This window comes from Dromiciops gliroides, chromosome 1 (genome assembly GCF_019393635.1).
Source record: "Dromiciops gliroides isolate mDroGli1 chromosome 1, mDroGli1.pri, whole genome shotgun sequence".
Taxonomy (NCBI): Eukaryota; Metazoa; Chordata; class Mammalia; order Microbiotheria; family Microbiotheriidae; genus Dromiciops; species Dromiciops gliroides.
Window position 1 is genome coordinate 705,450,753 of NC_057861.1, and position 21,481 is coordinate 705,472,233.

The window sequence follows — 21,481 nt, forward strand, 5'->3', positions numbered from 1 at the left end:
GCACCCCATGAACCTAGGTAGGGGGAAAAGATATACAGGACTCCTTGAGAGGGCCCCCAACTCTGCCCTCCCCACCTTAGGGATGTCATCAGAAGGAACTGTCTTCCCCATCACTTAGCACAGTGTCTGGCACATAGTAGGTGCTTAATAAATGTTTATTGATGACTTTCCTCCACACACACACTCTCCAAACTACAATAGAGCTGCTTCACAAAAGCTACACTTTTTCTTAAAACTGCTGCACCTGAATCACCTGGTCCTGTTTAGTGCAGGAGGGGGTGTCATGGGAGGGTGGGCAGTGAGGAGGGGAGCTAGGGATTAGCTTTGGGCTAGATCTGACTCATCGTGACAGTTTGCTCACTTGTGAAAAGACAGGATAGGCGATGGATCTGTGATATAAACAATATAAACAATTTCCTCCCAAATGAGGAAATTCCCTTTATTAAAGCGTGTTGCTACCTTCTCAGCCATCTATAGTCTTGCAATGGATAGAGCTCTGGGCCTAGAGTCAGGAAGACTTGGGTTTGAATCCTGTCTCAGACACTTACAATCTGTGTGACTCTGGGCAATTCACTTTGCCCCTGTCTGCCTCAGTTTTCTCAGCTGTAAAAATAGAGATGATAATAATGTCTACCTCCCAGGGTTGTTGTAAGGATACAATGAGATAATACTTGTAAAGAATTTTACAAGCCTTAAAGCATGACCTAAATGCCAGGGATTATTATTAGCTATTATTGCCTAGAATGCCAAGAAGTTAAATGACTCACCCATGGTGACATAATCAGTATGTGTCAGAGGCAGGATTTGAATCCAGGTCTTCCTGGCTCTGAGGTCAATTCTCCACCCACTATGCCACATTACTTCTCATCAGTGACCCAGACAACTTTCTAAGACAATAAGCTGTGGAACAGTTTCCAATCTGCATTGGTAGAGGGCCTTTCCTCACTGGGAGTTCTCTATACCCTGAGATCACAGGTCCTGATATAACAATGATAATAACAACCAAAGATGCTTTCAGTGAGCCTGCAGGGGCTGAGCCCATACCCCAACACTTTTATTGAATTAGAAAAGGCAATATCTCCCTGTGCAATCATCCACAGAACATTAACTCTCTAAGACCAATAGCAAGTTGTGCCAGGACCATTTCTAACTTGACTTAATATAAGAGAATAACACGAGTCACAATAACAACAAATACTCCTCATGTGTATACAGAGTTTTATGGTTACAAAATACAGTCTTCACCTCTTTTCTGAGAGGCCCTAAGAACAGGTTACAATCCCCATTTTACAGATGAGAAAACTAAGGCTTAGATAGGTAAAGGAACTTAAGCTGAGGTCACTGGGTTAGAAAGTAGAAGGTGTTCTTCTACCCAGGACTCTTGGGGCTGCCTTGATAGCTACCCCTCACCCTGGCCCCCCACTAAGCCTGACATTTACAGGGGCCCATGGTCAGGTCCTGACAGCTTCCAAGCCTCTAGGGGCTATGGTGAACAATAGGGCACTGTGAGCTCTGGCAGATGATCCCTGTGCACACAGGAAGCCTCACAAAATCCTTCTTGATTGACCGAGTGAGTGATTATAGCATCCCAAGAGCAGGTCAAACCTGCTCAGGGTTCAGAGGGAAGAAGAGGATTATTATCTTTCACCTAACTGTAGACTGACCAAGTTTTGAGGTAACACAGAGCAAAAAAATGGGTGTTTACCCATCACGAGATACACACCATTCATTCATACAAACAGTTCCTGCCTGCCTGTTGTGAATAATTCACTGTACAAAGCACTATGGGAAATAAAAAGATGACACCCCAATAGTATTATACTAGAAAAAATACTGAATTTGGGGTCGGGGAACTTGGATTCAAATCCTCGTTCTGTTTTTTACAGAGTCTCTCAAGTTCTTCCTGTGAAAAAGGAAAGGTGCTGTGTGACCCTGGGCAAGTCACTTAACTTTCATTGACCCGCAAAAAAAAAAAAAGAAAAGAAAAGAAAGAAAAAGGAAAGGTGGATATCAGTGGCCAACAACGATTAAAGTAACTGTGTCACATGGATGCAATAGAATAGCACTGCAGTTAGAAATGCTGACCATGCAGAATTCAGAAAAGCATGGGAAGACTTCTATGAGCCAATTCAGAGGGAAGCAAGAAGAATCGGGTAAATCACATATAAAATGATTGAAACAACATAAACAGAAAGAAAAAAAACCTTAATACTGTGGATTCATAAGGACCAAGCCCCAGCAAAAAGGTGAGGAAAAGATACCTCCTTCCCTATTTTTCAGAGATTGGAGAATATGGGCATGAAATTTATGCACTATCAAATATAATTGATGTATTTGTTGGTTTCACTGCTCTACCTTTTTTCTTTTTCTTCTACAACCTGTTTATAAGAGTTGTCTCACTAGGTAGGAGAGGCAGAAGGGATATATTTGAAAATGTAGTATTAAAAAAAAAGGTACAAATAAAACTGGGCTCAGCTAGGTGGAGTAGTGGATAAAGCATCAGGCCCAGAGTCAGGAAGACCTGAGTTGAAATCTGGTCTCAGATACTTGCTAGCTGTGTGACCCTGGGTAAGTCACTTAACTTTATTTTCCTCATTTTCCTCATCTGTAAAATGAGCTGGAGAAAGCAAGGGCAGACTACTCTAGTATCTTTGCCAAGAAAGTCCCATTATGTGTCAGGTATTAATATTGGGCACTGAGGATACAAGTACAAAGAATGAAACAATCTTCTCCCAAGTAGAAAGAATATTGGTTCTTGTGTCCAAAGTCCTAGATTTGAAATACTAGTTCAATAGATATATAGATGATAAATAGATGATAGATAGATAGATATGAGATAGAGATAGAGGTAGAGATAGATATAGATATGTATATATACCCACACATATATGCACACTATATATATTATTTCTAATACATATTTATATATATTTTATATGTAATAATATAATTATATATTGCTTATAGTTCTGTATAATTTATAATATATTTATTGTATTATAATAAATGGCAGAGCAACATTTATATTTTTATATATTTAATACTAACACCTACATTTCTCAAGTTGCCTGGACCTCTCTTTTATACTTATATAATAATAGGATTTGGGGGCAGCTAGGTGGTGCAGTGGATAGAGCACTGGCTCTGAAGTTGGAAGGCCCTAAAACCTCAGACACTTACTAGCTATGTGACCCATGGCAATTTACAACACCAATTGCCTTAAATATCCAGTCTCCAGTCATCCTGATGCATATCTTGCCACTGAACCCAGATGGCTCTGGAGGAGAGAGTGAGGTTGGTGACTTTGAACAGTCCTCCCCCACTTGAATCCAATTCACTGCAAGTCATGACACCTGTCATGGTCTTCTTCCAGAGCAAAGGACAAACAACAGAAAACAACAACAATAATAGATCAACCAGCCAGTCGGTCGATTAGCATTTATTAAACAATACCTGGTCTTATTTCTCTAATGAGGGAATCAACATGCAAAGAAAAAACTGCGTATAAACAACACATATGGGATAAGCTGGAGATAATGTCAGAGGGAAGGCTCCAAGATCAAGGACTCCTGGGAAAGATTGCTTGCAGAAGGTAGAACTTTAGCTGAGACACTTGGGGGTCATACAATAATTGAACTAAAAGGAGGAAACTTAAGAGAGGTGAAGGGATCTGCAGAGGATTGGAACACAGTTTGTGTGACTTTAAATCCACTAACCCCCTCTGTAAACTCCCTCCCCCTTTCTATCATGCTTGTGTGCTTGTATGTCCCTCCATTAGACTACAAGATCCTTGAGAACAAGGCCTGTAGGCATCCATCTTTGTTTTTCCTGCACCTAGCACAATGCCTTGCATATAATAGTTTTTGATGGAAGTTAGTTGAGTTGAGTTATTGAAGCCAGCTCACCAGTCACCTCTGAGGGATGGGTTACTAAAGCAGAGAGCACAAAATAATTGTCTTTAAAATTTTGAAGGAAAAAAAAAAAGAAAAAAAATTGTAATTAAAAAATTTTTTTTCAAAGGGCTGGGAATACTAATAGAATACAAATTGAAAGTGAGGGAAATGGTCAAATATAGGAGATTTTTAAAAATACAGAGATCAATGTGGCCCGCTTTACCATTTTGCCACCTCTCCACCTCATTGACTGCTTGGCCTGGGAACTCCTGGAGCCCAACAGATGCTAGTGGTTGGCATGGATTTAATGAGCTGCCAGGAGCCAGCCCTCAGTGACAAGGAGCCTGAACTGCTTTCCAGACCAGGTATAACCTTACTCTGCAGAAATGGCTCTGGCCCTGGTTGGGGGGAGCGCGCCAAAGCATTCCCAGAAGCATGGTCTTTACTACTGTTGGCAAGCAAGGCTTGGCTGCCCACTCCTGTTCCCCCACCCATGCTGGCCAGTGGCTGGCCAAGCCCTGTGTCCCTCTGGCTGGAACTCGGGGGAGCACTCAAGCCTGGTTTTGGCAGAGCAGAAGGCCAAGCTTCCAGACAGATTTACAAGCCCATTCTGAAGGCCTCTGGGGCCCACATGGGCTCCCATCCCAAGCTGACAGCCAGGAGCCGGCAGCTGGCTCCCTGTCCACTCCAAAGGGCTTGCACAATGTCTTATTGGCAAGAGTCAGGCTGGAAAGTAATTTCCGGTTAATGGGAACTAATTGCTTATGAGGCAAATCAATTCCAATGATGATTGGGGTTTATGTGGAGGTTTTTTTCCCCTTTCAGTGGTGAAGTCCTTGTATTCCAGATGTTGCTAAGGCCGGTTGGATTCAGTTCAATCACACAAACATTTAAGTGCCTACTGTGTGCTAGATACTTAGGTGCTAAGAATGCAAAGGCAAAAAAAGTATCTGTCCTCAAGGACTTAGAGTCTATTGAAGGAATCTGTGTTCACAGATGTGTACAAAGTGATTATATAAAGTAATTCCAAGAGACCCAGAACAATGACTCCTGGGGAGGTCTTGTGAGGTGGTGGCCGCTAAGCTGGATTTTGAAGGAAGCCTGAGCTCCAGTGCCCAGGAGGTGAGGAGAGAGTGCATTCCAGACTTGGGAAACCACCTAGGACATGCAGGTGGAAGCCCTTCTCAGGGACTCTGGCTTTGTCCCATGCTGCCAGCACCCCTGAGTCACCGAAGCAGACCCGGGGACTGCTGGGTTGGTAGGACTGGGTTGGTGAGAGCATGCTTCCCCAGAGTGAACTCACCATTCTAATTCTCTCAAAAATCCCAGGACCCACACTGGGGCTGTCCCTAAAGCCTTGTTTTGTCGAAGAGACTTTCAGATGACTATAGTATATATTCTCAGATCTTTTGTTCATATCACATTTTAGAACCCCAATGTGTATGGTGGAGGTAAGGGAGGAAAAGTGAGAGAGGCAGAGAGAGACCAAAGAGAGGAGAGAGAGAGAGGGAGAGAGAGAGACAGAGACCAAGACAGCTCCTATTAGCTCTCAGGCATATTCATAGGTTCTTTGAATTAGAATGGACTTTAGAACTAACTTAGTTGGGGCAGCTAGGTGGCGCAGTGGATAAAGCACTGGCCCTGGATTCAGGAGGACCTGAGTTCAAATCCAATCTCAGACACTTGACACTTACTAGCTGTGTGACCCTGGGCAAGTCATTTAACCCTCATTGCCCCCCCCAAAGCATACTTATAGGAAGAGGCATCTAAGCAGAATTTGTAGAGAGAAGCTAAGGATTTTACAAGGTAAAAGTAAGGATGGAGGGCAATCCAGGCACAGGAACTCTTTGAGTATAGGGACTAGCCTCAATTTTCATGCACTTAGCACAATGCTTGGCACATGATAAGCACTTAGTAAATGGTTTTCCATTCCATTCTATTCCATAGGGGTGGGGTGGGAAGGGGGGAGGGGAAGGGATAGCCTCTACACAGACTCGAGGCAGAAGATGGAATGTCTTGTATAGGAAGGTTATGTCCTGAGCCCAGCCTTCTTTGTAAATCTCAAAAGGTTTAAAGAGGGGCACCAGGCTGGGCATGCTGGCACATGCCTGTAATCCCTGCTACCCAGCAGGCTGAGGCTGATGGTTTGCTCAAGCCCTGGAGTTCTTTACTGGAGTTAAAGTCAATCAGTTGTCCATATAAAGTCTGGCAAAAATGTGATGCATTCCTCTGAGCACAGATGAGGAGGAAGAGAGGAGTACCAGGCTGCCTAAGGAAGGGTTAAACTGGCCAGGTCTGAAATAGAGAGGGTCAAAGCTTCCAAGCCTATTACTAATAGTATCAAGCCTGGGGAGCATGGGGCAACTGGGAGAGTCAGGCTAAACAAACTAACTAACCAAAGAACCAATCGACTAACAAATAAACAAACAAATAAGTAGTGAATGAATGAACAAATGAAGGAATGAATGGATAGATAAATGAATAAATAGGTAAATGAATAAACAAATATACAGATAAATAAATTAATGAATAGGTAGATAAATGAAAGAATACATGAATAATTAATTAGTTAGTTGAAGATGTTTTTAAGAAAGAGGGGCAACAGGAACAAAAAAATTAGGAGTTAGGAGTCCTCCATCCTAGTCACAGCTCTGTCACGAACTGGTTATGATACATTAGGTGAGTTATTTCCCCTCTCTTGTTAGTCTCAGTTTCCTCACGTGTAAAATGGGGATAAGAATCAAAGCCTTGCTTTCCTTGCAAATGAGCTATTAAAGCTATGAGGTGAGATCATTTTTGAAGGGGTCTGTCCCTGTAATTTTATCAATATGGGAGAATTCCAGTGTGGGGAACTCCCTATAAATGACTCCCTATAACTGGTTCCAAAGTCAGTCTTCAATCTACTATACCTCATTTCTTCTAGTGATATTATAGATGATTCTAAATTGCTCAATTATAAGAGATTGTCATCTCCACAGAAGGAGGCAATCTTGTCTGATGGAAAGAGCCATGGATAGGAAATCCCAATTCTGCCAAATTGTGATATGAGTGACCTTGGGTAAGTCTCAGCCTCTCAGTTTCAGTTTCTTTGACTGTAAACAGTAAATACATTAGACTTAATAATCCCTAAAGTTTCTTACGGCTCTAAATTTATAATCCAAGATCTTCACCCTTATCATGATATTAATTATTGATATCAAATCTATCTCCTTGAAAATCAGGCAAGGACATACTGTTAGCAAAGATCCTTTTGTTTCCTAAGTTATCATGCTTAGCACAGAATTTGGCACCTAATAGGTGCTCGCTCAGTAAATGTTTGTAAGGGACTTGACATCCCAAGGTTGGATAGATTCCACAGAGAAAGCCATCAGTTCCCACAATTCCCAGACTAACCTTGTTTAAGTAATTTTCCACTAAACTGGAAAATCAGGAGAATGCTGTCTATTTTACCTAGATTCTGGTAACACATGTGACAAAGTCTCTAGTGGCATTCTTGTGGGGAAAAGGAAGCAAGAAACCTGGGCTAGGGAGCAGTGAGGTGGTGCAGTGGATAAAGCACTGGCCCTGGATTCAGGAGGACCAGAGTTCAAATCTGACCTCAGACACTTGACACTTACTAGCTGTGTGACCCTGGGCAAGTCACTTAACCCCCATTGCCGAGAGAGAGAGACAGAGAGACAGAGAGAGACCTGGGCTAGATAACAGTAAAACGAGGGACATTCAGAGCTGGTCAAGTAGCTAGACCTGAAGAATATCAACTCATAGTTTGATGTCAACTTGTAAGAGAGTTTCCACTGGTTTACCCTAAGGACCTGTGTGTGCCTTTATGCTGGTCGATATTTTTTTGGGGGGGGGGTGAGGCAATTGGGGTTAAGTGACTTGCCTAGGGTCACACAGCTAGTAATTGTTAAGTGTCTGAGTCCGGATTTGAACTCAGGTCCTCCTGAATCCAGGGCTGGTGCTCTATCCACTGTGCCACCTCGCTGCCCCCTAGCCCAGGTTTCTTGCCTCCTTTTCCCCCTGATCAATATTTTGATCAATGACTTGGATAAAAACATATTCACCAACTTCTTGGCTGACTGACTCAAACTTGGGTGGGACAAGCAACTCACTGGATTTTCAAAGATTTCAACAGGTTAGGCTACTTGGCCTCATCAAATCGAATGTAATTTTGTGGCCATAAATGAAAAGTCTTGGGCTCAAAAAGTCAATTTTGCAAGTGCAAGATGGGAAAGAAATTGCTAGTTAGCAGTTTGCCTGAAAGAGATTGAGAGTTTTTAGTTGACCTTTACGTTCAAAATAAGTTGAGTATAATCAGATGTGATAGCTATGGTAAATTTAGGCTGCATGGAGAGAGGAATAAGAAGTGTTAGCCCCATTTTACAAAGATTATCTCATTTAATCTTCACACCAATCCTGAGGGGTAAGTGCTATCATTATCAGCCACATTTTAAAGTTGAGGGAACTGAGGCAGGTAGAGATTAAGTGACTTGACCAGAGTCACAATAAGTAACCATGTGTGAGGCTGGATTTGAACTCAGGTCTTCTTGACTCTAGAACCAGCGCTCTATCCACTGCTCTGCCTAGCTAGCAAGGATTTAAAAGAGAAGATTTAGAGGGGACCTAATTGTCTCCTGGTATCTAGAAGGTTATCCTGTGGAAGAAGAATTGATCAGCTTAGTCCTAAGGATCAAAACAGGGAGTAGTGGGAAAAAATTACAAAGAGGTAAATTAAGACTTAATATAAGGGAAAAACAAATAGAGCTGTCCAAAAGTGGCATGAGCTGCCTCAGGGGGTAGAGGGTTTCCCCTCATTGGAGGTCTTCCAACAAAGGCAAGATAAGGGACCCACTTGGAGGGAAAGTTGCATTTCAGGTGTGAAATGGACACGATGACCCTTGTAACTATGTAATTCTATGATGCTGTAATTCCAGAGTTTATCAGGGGTGGAGGCCCATTGTCTGTCCCCACCCTGGAAAAAAGGACTGGTTTTTGCATTAGCTGCTAGGAAAAAAGTCTGGCTGCCCTTAAGGATAATCTGAGCTGGGTCATGTCTCCTACCAGATGGAGAGCTATCCAAGACATTGACATCAGCTGGCTAATACTCACTTATTTGTTCAACGAAGACTTGACTTTGCCTCTTCTATGTGCAGAGAACTGTAGTAAGTTTTGGAGGGATGCATAAAGATACATGGTATGGAATCCTGATCCTTCAAAAGCTCACAGTCTAACAGAGGAGGTAAGATGTACAAAAATGGCACTATAAAGGAAAACAGGATCAGGGTATAGGAGAAAAACAAGTCAAAGGGGCTCAGAGGAGAGGAGCAAGGGAAGGGGATATAGATAGAGACAGAGACAGAAAGAGACACGGATAGAGAGACAGAGACAGAGAGACAAAGAGTCAGAAACAGAGACAAAGAGAAACAGAAAGAGAAGGGGACAGAGGCAGAAAGACAGAGACAGAGAGACAAAGACAGAGTCAGAGACAGAGAGACAAAGACAAAGAGAGTCAGAGACAAAAAGAAAGAAACAGAGAGACAGAAAGAGACAGAGAGAGAGACACAGAGAGACAGAGATTGAAGCTGGGGCTACACCTAGGCCTCCTGAGAGATCAGAAAACCCAGTTCAGGAACCCAGAGATCTGCCTGTGGATTGTAGAATCAGGGTTGGAAAGGAACAGCAGAGTCCTGTGGATCCAAGCACTTGAAGGACTTGGATTAAGATTTGGGACTTACTTAGATGAAAGAGGAGGAGGATGAAGAGAGAAGGGCTGGAGGAAGATGGGGAGCTATCAGGAGCTGGGAGAGGAAAAAGGAGAGAAACAAGTTAGACCTACTCAAACTCAGACCCAAAAAAGACTCCTCACTACAACACGGCGACCACAGTGACACAGTGGTCAGTCCCATCTTTGCTTGAAGACCTCTCATCAGGAGGAGGCTCCTGCAGCAGTCAGTTGGTTCTGCTTTGAGAAAGCTCTAATTGTTGGGAAGTATTTCCTGACATTAATTCTCAATCTACTTCTGAATCTCCAGCTCATTGCTCTCAGTTCTACCTTATGGGACCAAACAGAGCGAGTCCATTACTTGTTTGACATGCCGACCCTTCAAACACTGTATGACAGTTTTCTTGTTGTTCCTCTTTGGGACTCGATTTCCCATCCAGAAAGTAAGAAATTGGCTTAGATCAGAAGTTCTTGGGGGCAGTTAGGTGGCTCAGTGGATAAAGCACAGGCCCTGGATTCAAGAGGACCTGAGTTCAAATCCGGCCTCAGACACTTGACACTTACTAGCTGTGTGACCCTGGGCAAGTCACTTAACCCTCATTGCCCTGCAAAAGAAGAAGAAGAAGAAGAAGAAGAAGAAGAAGAAGAAGAAGAAGAAGAAGAAGTTCTTAACCTGGAGCCTATGAACTTGTTTAAAATATTTTAATAATTGTCTTTTAATGTAAATAGGGGTTTTTAATTTAATTTTATGCAGCCAAATTTATGCATATTTAATTTTATGCATCTAAAAATGTTATTCTGAGAAGGGGTCCACAGGCTTCCCCAGAATGCCCAAGGGGCCTAGGACACACAAAAAAGTTGAAAACTCCTGGTTAGAAGATCTGAACCCCAACATTTTAGGGGGCAGTTTGGTGTAACTGAAAGGACACTTGTCTGGGACTCAGGAGTTCTGGGTTCAAGTTTTGGCTTAAAACAAGATGATTGGGTAAATCCCTTAACCTCCCAAGGATCTGCTTCCTTATCTGTTAAAATGGAAGGGGAGCGGGGCGGCTAGGTGGCGCAGTAGATAAAGCACCGGCCCTGGATTCAGGAGTTCCTGAGTTAAAATCCGGCCTCAGACACTTGACACTTACTAGCTGTGTGACCCTGGGCAAGTCACTTAACCCCATTGCCCCATTTAAAAAAAAATGGAAGGGGAGGGAAGAGGTTGGATTACATGGAGCAATGACTATAAATTTCTGTGTATGAGTCAGTCAGGGTCAGCAAGAGAGTCTTCAATCCAGCTGCTGGGGGAAAAAACCCAACAACAGATAAACCACTTCTTAAAAGGCCTTTATAGCTGGATTGCACTGCTGACCAGGTCAGCTCGTGTGCAGCCAGGGATAGAAAGGAGGAAGGGGAAAGGAGGGGAGTGTGAGGGAGCCCAGCTCTCACTTTGCCCCCAGAATGTCTCTACACCAGATACACCCTGATCTCAGGCCTGTTTTGTCACTTTCCCCAGAGGTGGGTAGCATAAGCATTCAGGGACAGTTGCCAGCTGTGATCATCTGGGACATCAGCTCAACTGGAAGCTCCCCTGTTTTCTGGCCCACAAGAAACAGATCAGCTGCATTCTGACATGACGCACGGCCCAAACATCCAAACGTGCAGCAACTTCTCTTCCAGAACTAAATTCTTTACTTTTTTCCCCTTTCCCTCTCCCAAAACTGCTTTCAAATTAAGTTTAAGAATCCAGAAGGAATTTCAAGACCAAGTAGTTACTTCGTTTGGCAAAAACAAGTCTTGCCTCTTTGTTGGGCTCGGTTCCCACAAGCCCTCCCTCTCCACTACTTGGGGACAAGGAGGTTCACAGAACATGAGAATGGGAAGGGGCCTTGGATCTCACTCAAGCCAAGCCCTTCATTTTACAGAGGAGGAAACTGAGGCCCGGAAAGAGGAAGTAGCATTACTACTGGCAGAACCAGGAGTAGAACCACAGCTTTCTCCAAGGACGCGTCTGCCCTGCAATGAAGAGGCAATTTGGTAAATGGGCAACAGTACTGAATTCAGAGTCAGATGATCTACATTTGAATCCTACCTTTGTCATTTGTTTATTAGCTGTGTGATTATGGCAAGTCAATTAATTTTACTGGGCCTTAGTTTCCTCCTTTATAAAATGAAGGAATTAGTCCAACTCATCTCTAGGGTCCACTCTAGCTCTAAATCATCTATACATCTATATTTAGCTACCTATCCATCCATCCATCCATCCATCCATCCATCCATCCATCCATCCATCTATCCCTCTACCCATCCATCTACCCATCCATCCATCCCTCTACCCATCCATCTACCCATCCATCCATCCATCCATCCCTCACTCCATCCATCCATCCATCCATCCATCCACCCATCCATCTACCCATCCATCCATCCATCCATCCATCCATCCATCCATCCATCCATCCATCCATCCCTCACTCCATCCATCCATCCATCCATCCATCCATCCCTCACTCCATCCATCCATTTGCTTGCCTATATCTATCCATCTACCTCTCTATCTATATCTGTCTATTTATCCATCAACCTTTCTATCCATCTACTCTTCCTTCTATCCATCCATCTATCCACCCATTCATCTATCTCTATCTAATCTGTCTGTCTATAGATATACTTCCACATTGTCCTTTAGGCAGGAAAGCATATAGTTGCTGGCATCTCCAATCTTGAAGTATAGAATGGATATTCATACTACTTGAAGTAATGTAGTATATTAGAAAAAAAGCCTGGACCTGGATTCTAATCCTTACTTCCATTAATTCTATGCCTGCCATATACATGGACTCATAGAATGCCAATTAGGAGGGGCCTTGGAACATAGATGGGAAAGATGGAAAGGACCTTAGAATATTGAATGTCACAAAATAGGATGTTAGAGCTAGGAGGAGCCTTAGAGCTCACCTAATCCCTGACTTTTATAGATGAGAAAAGAAAGCCTAGACATTTCCAAGTACTCCACCCCTTAGGGGCAGCCTTGAACACAGCTGGGTCATCTGAGGCCTTGAAGAAAAATCCAGGGTTGTTTTCCTATGGCATTGTCTCTACAGGCCAGATGTCCCAGATAGTCTGAGAATACATATGTACATGCATGTGTGTTGGGGTGGGGTGGGGAGAAACAAGTGCTTGTGCCCCACTGTGCCTGATTGGAGGAAGGTTTTTAACCTAAATGATCCAGAAAAGTATTTCAGTTCTTCTCCTTGACCATGGATATCTGACCATGAAGTGGCTTCCTATATTTATAGTGGATTGAGAGAATATTATTTCTTATGCAAATTAGTTAAAACCCAAGCACATCTTGGAGGGGGGAATTTTTGCTTTTTATAATGGGTTTCAATGTCCTTCAGCTCATTTGATGTGAGACAGGCAGTTAAGAATCATTATCCCTGTTTTATAGATTAGAAAACTAATGCCCAAAGGGGTAAAGTGATTTTCCTAAGGTCATACCATTTGCAAGGGGCAGAGCCTGGGATGAAGTTCAGGTCTCCTGAATTAGGCATATTTAGCCTGGAAAAGAGAAGAAGGGCTTCAGTTAATCGAGGGATCTTTGTCAGATTGAAGAGGGTTTAGTGTTGTTCTGATTGACTCCTGAGATCAGAACCAAAAATGAAGAGTGGGAACTACAAAGAGGCAGTTTTCAGCACCAGTCAGCTCCAAGTACAGAGGGAAGAACTCCATGACAATGAGAGAGATTCCAAAGTGGAATTGGCTTGTGTCAGAGGTAATGAGTTTCTCATTCCTGGAGATATTCAAGAAATGATGGATGAGCACATTTGGTGGGTGTTGTCAAGGAAACTCTTAATGAGGAGCAAGTCAGAAAGATGGCCTCTGAGACCCCTTCTGTGCCAAGATTCTGGGATGTTGTGACTTCAGGTCTAGCTCTCTTTCCAATGTAGATAACACTATCTTTCTTACCTCCTTCTTTTGGTCTTGATATATATGAACAGGAAAGGGGATGGAGCAGTAATTTGAAGGCTTTAGGTTAGACATGAGGAAGAATTGGTGAAGGTGAATTTTTAGATCCAAGAGGCAAAGATCTACCTACATCATCCAGGGCTACTTGCTGAAACCCCTCTCCAGAAGGCACTGTATTTCTGGCCCCCATCTGCACCATGGACTGCTTCTTTGGGGCCAGGAGAAGGAGTTGGTATGTGTCTCACTCCTCACTCCCTCTTTCAGAATGGATCATTCTGCAAGTTTTCCCTTTTTAAAGTTTATTCCATCTGACTAAATCACTGAGTCCAGGTCCTTGTTGTAGTGACACTATCCTGATCCATAAAAAAATAGCCCTGCCAACAACTTGAGCTATTATCCTGCACTCAGTTCTAGAAGGAATCCTCTCTTCTTTCTGTCTGCACTGCTTTACCACCCACTAACTTCTCAAGCTCATGCAAACTGGCTTCTGATCCACCCACTTATCTGAAAGGCTCTTTCCAAGGTTACCAGTGATATCTTGGCTGCTAAATTAGCTCCATTTCCAATAGTCTTTTCTCAGTCCTCGTCCTCCTTGATCTTTGCACCTTTTGCCATCCAACCACATTCTCCTTCTAAATGCTCTTCTTCTTTGACTTCTATATTAGCATTCTCTTTACCTGTCTTCCTCCATCTTCTTGGAGGAATCATCACCTACCTCTAGTCCCTTGAGTGTGGGAGTCCTTCAAGTTATGTCCTGAGCCTTCTTCTTGCTACTCAATATCCCCTGTTGATTTCATTCACTCCTACCATCTATTCTTTCTTTGTAGATTATGGTTCAATCCAGCCCAATTTATCTTCTGGCTTCCAATCTTGCATTGCTATCGTTCTGCTGTATTGTACATCTCTACCTGATATCCCATCAGCTTCTCAACTTCAACATATCCAAAACAGAACTTGTCATCTTTCCTCTAAGAGTCATCCTTCTTCAAAACTGCCCTATTTCTGTAGGAAGGGAAGGGGATAAGGAGGGAGGGGGGAAAGAAGGAAGGGCAGTTAGAAGGGGAAGGGGGCAGTCAGAAGCAAAACACTTTTAAGGAGGGATAGGGCAAAAGAAGATAGGAAATAGAGTAAATATCATGGGGAAGTAGGATGGAGGGAAACAGTTAACAATAGTAACTATGAAAAAAATTTGAAGCAGAGGAAAGAGTAATGTAAGATGATGATTGATTGATTGATTGATGATTGGAGGAAGATGAGGACTGATTGGTGTAAACATTGATGATGATTAGGATTGAATGATGAAGATGAAGATTGATTGATGAGGATGATGACAAAATGTATGGTATATGCTTTGCGGGGCTATTATGAAGAAAATTCTTTGTCAGATATAAGGTACTATATAAATGTTATCTATTACTTTTGTTGCAATAGTCAACCTCATGGGTTTATTGTAAGGAAATTTCTCTTTAAAGTTCTATATAAATGTAGTTTACTAAAAAAAAAGATGAGCAGGATGCTATCAGAAAGACCTGGAAGGACCTGCATGAGCTGATGCAAAGTGAAATGTACTGTATACAAAATAACAGCAATATTGTGAGATGATCTGCTGCGAATGACTTAGTTATTTTCAGCAATTCAATAATCCAAGATAATTCTGAAGGTCTTATGAAAAATGTAATCCACGTACAGAGAGAGAACTGATGGTATCTGAATACAGATTGAAGCATAAATTTTTGTTAGTTTCTTGTCTGAAGTTTTGTTTTTGTCTGTTTTCTTTCACAATCTGGCTAATGTGGAAATGTTTTGCATGATTGCTCATGTATAGCTTATATTGAATTGCTTGAGTTCTTGTGGGGGGAGTAAGAATTTCGATTACAAAGTTTTTTAAAAATCGGTAAAAAAAAAAAAACTTTCCTATTTCTGTTGAGGAAACCACCATCCTTCTAGTCCCCTCAGGTTTGTAACCTTGGTGACTTTCCCCTCTCCTTCTCTCTAGCCAATGTTTCCAAACCTTGTTGGTTCTCTCCCCTAATATCTTTTGCATTCCATCATTTTCTCTCCATTCTTATAACCACCTCATTAAGGCTTTCCTTGATTTTCACCTTGGTCTCCCTGCTTCCAGTCTCTCCATTCTCCAATCCATCTTCTATATAACATCTTTTTAAAATATTTTATTTTCCCCCAATTAAATATAAAAGAAATTTTAAACATTAATTTTTAAAAGTTTTGAGTTCCAAATCCTATCCCTCCCTTCTTCTCCTCCCTCCCTCAGACTGTAAACAATCTGATATCAGTTATACATGTACAATAATGTAAAACCTTTCCATATGAGTCATTTTCCACACAACTTCTAAGTAGTCTTCCTAATGCATGTGTCACTTCCTCTGGCCATGTTGCTCCCTTGTTCTAAAACCTTTAAGAGCTCCCTATTGCCTTTAGGACAAAATAAAGATTCCTCAGATTGAAATATAAGGGCCTACCTAGCTTCTACCTACCTTTCTAGTTTTATTCCAAACTACTCCCTTCCATTCACTCCCTATTCCAGCCAAACCGGACTACTAGCTATTCCTGAACTCCATGTTCCAAGATGAATGACACAACCACCTACTGCCTCTGTACCTTGGCACAAACTGTCTGAAGCATAACAAGTCACCCCTTCCACTTCTTAGGGTCTTTGGTTCACCTTAAGGCTTAGATAGGATGCCGTGTCCCCTACAAAGCATTCCCTGATCCTTGGCATTGTCATTGGGCTTTCATGCCTCAGTTTCCCCTTTATTATAGCTATGTGTATATATGTTGTATGCCTCTCCCTCTTCCAGTATATAATATATAATGATATAATGTAAGTTTCTTAAGGACAGCGATGTTTCAGTCTTATCTTTGTATTCCCAGCTCCTAGTGCAGTGTGATGAATTGAATTGAATTGAATTGACTTCATAGTAGAGCTCATTAAGCATGCCTCTGGACACCTTTTAAATCAAGAAAGATTTCCATCTCTCTCTGGGCACTGCCTAGAGAGAGTGAAATGACCTTTCAATGTCTGTTTTAGCTCTTGAAGTCTCCAATTAATTGGCATATGGCAAATATCAAAGCACCATCTCCCAATGATCTCTGTACATTGTTTCCCAATTATTCTTCCTAAAATACCATTTTCATCCTGTCCCAATCAACTCTCACCTTTTAATAATGATAATAATAATAACATAATTATTATTATCCTCTCGGTCATTTCTAAACCATGTTTAGAAGCCTCCCTCACTCTCCTCATCCCCCTCCCTCCAGAATTTGGGCCTCTCACCCTCATACCCTGGGCTCTATCTTGCCCAGAACCAGGGCTCCTCCTCACAGCCCAGAAATTTCCAAATCATGCCATGATTTAAGTATCTCTCTTCTCTTTGAGCTCCCCTTTAGGCGTGGCCTTTCTCCATTAGAATGGAAACTCATTGCAGGGAAGAAGAGCTGGTTTGCTTGTATATGTATACCCAGTGCTCTGCCCACACAGTGCCTGGCACATAGTTAAGTGGCTAATAAGTGTTTGCTCATTCATTCATAAAAATAACCACCGACATTTATGTAGCCTTTCAAAGTAATTTGCATGCATTAGTCAACAATTTACCAATGAAAACAGATTAACACTAGAAGAAACAGACTTTGGGAATACCGTAAAGGACTGAGCTGTGTCAATTGGTACGGTGTTTTGGGGGCTTGGGGGGCAGAGAAAATAAAAATGGTATGAAAATTGTTAATTTCTAGAATCAACATAAAATTATAATGTTTACCCATTTACAGAAATCAGGAAACTCAGAAGGGGAGTTGGTTTCTTTGAGAAAGGGAAGATGAGTAGTTTAATGAGTTTGGACTGCTGGGACATTCCAGGCCTCTACACAAGGTAGCAGTTCAGGAAATATCATTGACTGAACAACAGTATATTACAGTTCAGAAGGGTAATGACTACATTACTTTGGCACAGTGAGAAAGGCAGATAAGCTGTTTCCAGGATAAGAAAGCAACAAATGCAGGCAATGGAAAATGCAGCATCTCATTGGAGCCTCACAACAACTCTGTGGGGTGGGGTCTACAGGTATTATTGACCCCATTTTACAGATGAGGAAACTGAGAGTGAAGTAACTTGTCCAGGGTTACACAACTATCACCAGAGCCCATACTCTATCCACTAAGCCACAAGGCCTCAAAAAGTCTTTCCTGATTTTTCAGCCGAGATATGTCTCTCTTCTCTGAACATTTTACATCCAGCCTCATGCTGTTACTTAAGACATTCCCCCAAATACTGGGAACTGCTTGGATCCAAGGATGGCTTTTCCATTTTCCTTTATATGCTCATCTGTGTATCCAGGGCTGAGCACTTAGTACATGCTCAATAAATGGCATGAATGAGTGTCCAACAGATCCCTAACCCATAGCCGAATCCCTTGGGAGGCAGTGTTGTCATCCTCCAATGAGAATTCTCTCCCTTTTTGCAACTTCTCCTAATGATGGATAGAGCTGGATGAGACTGTTGGCAGAATTCCCAAGCCCCTACATCTTGCAATGAATTGTTCGCTGCCAAAACACTTGGGAATTCTGGATTCCCTGGCAGTTTTCAATTCCTTGTCCTGTTTCCCCTCTGACATAAAAAACCTGGAAGACTGCCCCAGGAGGGTGATCAGGATGGGGAGGGGGGTCTGCTGTCATACGAGGATCAGTTGAAAGAGCCGGGAACATCAAGCCAGGAGAAGATTTAGGCATGGACATTGTGGTGGACGTGCAATATCTGAAGCACTGCTGTGTGGAAGAGGTAGCTGACTTATTCTATGTGACTAGACACTACAGTCCTAGTATTAACGGGGAGGGAGAGGGGTGGCTGGGTTACAATGAGGCCAATTCTGTTTCAATGTAACTTGAGGCTTTCTAACGATCAGAGCTATTATGAGCCCTAGATCTGAAGTCAGAGAAGACGTTGGTTCAGATCCCAACTCTGCTGCTTCCTTAGCTCCTTGTGTGAGTTTGGGGCTGACGATTTTAATCTTTTAAGCCTCTCTCGTCTCCTCTTCACAATGAAGGGATTGGACTAGACAATTTCTAAGGTCCCTTTCAACTCTATATGCTTTTATTCTACAACTGAGGTGCCCCAGAAGATAGTGATCTCCCGCTTTGTGAAGGTGTTTAAAGCAGAGAGGCTGGACAGCGACACATCAGGGAGGCTAACAAGGAGTTTCAAGCATTGGCTTTGGAGGCTTTGCTATATGTCTTCCAACTCTTGGCTTATATAATTCTTTGAACCTCCCTACCACCAGCCCCACCCCACCCCCATCTTCCTAATGGAAACTGTTATTATTCCCTTTGAGCCCAGAACTAGTGCTTTCAAAAGTTTGGTTTTGGAGTTGTTGATGTTGGGGGGGGGGAGGGGGAGGGGGGAGTAGAGGAATATCCTCAATACACATAATACGTCCCAAAGCAGTTTTAAGCTTAGAGGTTTTAGAGTTTAGAGCTAGTTCAAACCTCCCATTCTGCAGACGAGGAAAACAGAGTCCCAAGGAATCTAAATGTCTTGCCCAAGGTCACATAGGTGTTAAGAGGCAAGAGCTGAGATCCAAACCTAGATCCTCTGGCTCCCAAACCAAGACCTTTGCATGGCACCAGAGGCATCAGCCTGGTGCAGAGTGGAGGGTGGGGGGAGACCAGAGAATTCCAAAGTTGCGGCCCAGCCAGAGATGATTTCTCTTCTCAGGAGAGGCTGAATTAAACCAGATGGCTTCTACCATGTCGAGATGGAAACTGAACTAAACCTGATTTGTTCTTTTTTGGGGAGGGGGGCGGTAGGTAGCTGAAAGCCAGTTAGTGGCGGGTTGGGGGGGTAGCTTTCTGGGCTCTGTTTACACTTGGCATTTCCATCAGGCCCAGCCTGTAGGGGAGATTAGTGCCCTGTTTTCAGGCCCTGAGCCATTTAAATATAGCAGCAGGAAAAAGAAGGTTTGTCCCGAGGTGGAACCCACCCCTACAAGCCCGAAACAATCAGCAACAGGAAAAGGTCATCAAAAGGGAGTTTTCAATGAATTATAGAGCCATTGTTTACTAAAGGGGGCCCAGGCAGCCCAAGCCCACATTTCCAGACCTCCCTGACCCTGCTGCTCCCTTTCGGTGGCAAAATATTTGCCTGAAGCTACGTCAAGACAACACAATATGTGTGTCCCAAGGCCAAAAAAAAAAAAAAAAGCAGAGGAAGAAAAATACTGGAAACTCCCTGGGTCTGAAGGGTGGAAAAGGCCTTTCTTGAAAAACAAGGAGGTGAAATAGCAGTGAGATGTTTTGAACCTCCCCCCTCCCTCCCAAATATCAAGCATGTCACCCCAAGTTGAGCCAAGGTGGTGGGGCCAATGGGGCTGGGGGGAGGGGGAATTGGAAAGGAAACCGCCAACATATTTTTAATCTTTTGTTTGACTCTTCCATTTTCCAAAACACAAACCCGCCTCCTCATCGTGGAAAGGTTGTGGTTAATCTGGGCCTAAGTGTGGGCTGGCCTGGGGGGGGGGGGGATGGAGGAGGGGTGACATCCACCCTGCACTGACCCAGTTGGAGTCACTCAACTAACTATGCTTGTTTGGAGAGCAGCCAGCTGCTTCCAGGCCTATAAAAGTCCCAGGTGTTCTTTGCTGGCAGATCTCGAAGGATCTTCCAAGCTCAGCTTTGGGTGGGAGAAGAGTCCGGTATCCAAACCCAGTGAGCAGAGGCAAAGTGAAACTGTTCTCTGAACAACTGGAAGGCTCCTTCTCTTCTAGCCTAGACTAAGGGTCTACTCTGGACCTGGTCTTGAGCTAAGCACCCATGGCGAAGATGTGGAAAACAAGGAAATAAACAAAGAACAGGCTCTCAAATTGTACATGGAGGACCTGAGTTCAAATCCCAGTTCTACAACCTGTATCACCCTTGGACAAATTTTCACCTCCGTGGGTCTCAGTCTCCTCACCTATAAAAATAAAGGACTTGAATTGTATGGCACCGAAGGTCCCTGCCAAGTTCATGTAGACAGAGCCGGAGATTAAACCCATATCTTCTGACTTCTTGTCCAGATCGTTCTGTTACATACATACATATATACATACATACATGCATACATATGAATGTGCATATGTATGTAGATAGATATATAGTTTGATGGATGGATATATTATAGATAGATAATAGATAGATACATAGATAGATAAATAATGGATAGGTAAAGACTAATGGATATGGATAGATAATAGATAGATAAATAGATACAAATAGAGATAATGGATAGATGATAGAGATAGATAATGCATAAAGAGATGGTAGAAATAGATAGATGAGAGATGTACATGCACGCATACATGGATTAATATAGACAATTGGATGAATAGATAGATACATAATGGATAGATAGACAGACAAATGTTCTTTCTAGAAAATGTATTAAATATGGCAGGCACTTTGTTCATAGCTGGGAGTAGAAATACAAGCTAGTAAGCTGGTCCCTACCATTAAGGAACTTACATTTTAATGGCAGGGGGAGACAACATATAAAGGGGAATTGAAAAGATGGGAGGAGGGCACCTCAAGGGAGAAAGAGGGCTGACCAGGAGGACACGGAGAAGTCCAGACATGAGTAAAGTGGAACATGGCTGAAGCTCTCCCTGAAATTGTGGTCCTGCCAAGCTGTGGCTAATCAGCAGAGTGGGGTTTTAGGGTGGAGGTTTTTCCAGGGGTGAGAAGAGGATGAATTAGTTTTCCATGCCCTCCTGAGTCATAGCTAGCAATTTATGGCAAGCAGTGGGAAATGAGTTCTTAAATGGATTTTTAAGAACAAGTTCAATTTGGGGGTTGGGAGTGGAGAAAGAAATGCTGGGACACCAGCCCATGAAGGGAGACAGAGGCACTGAGATGTCCAAGGCTG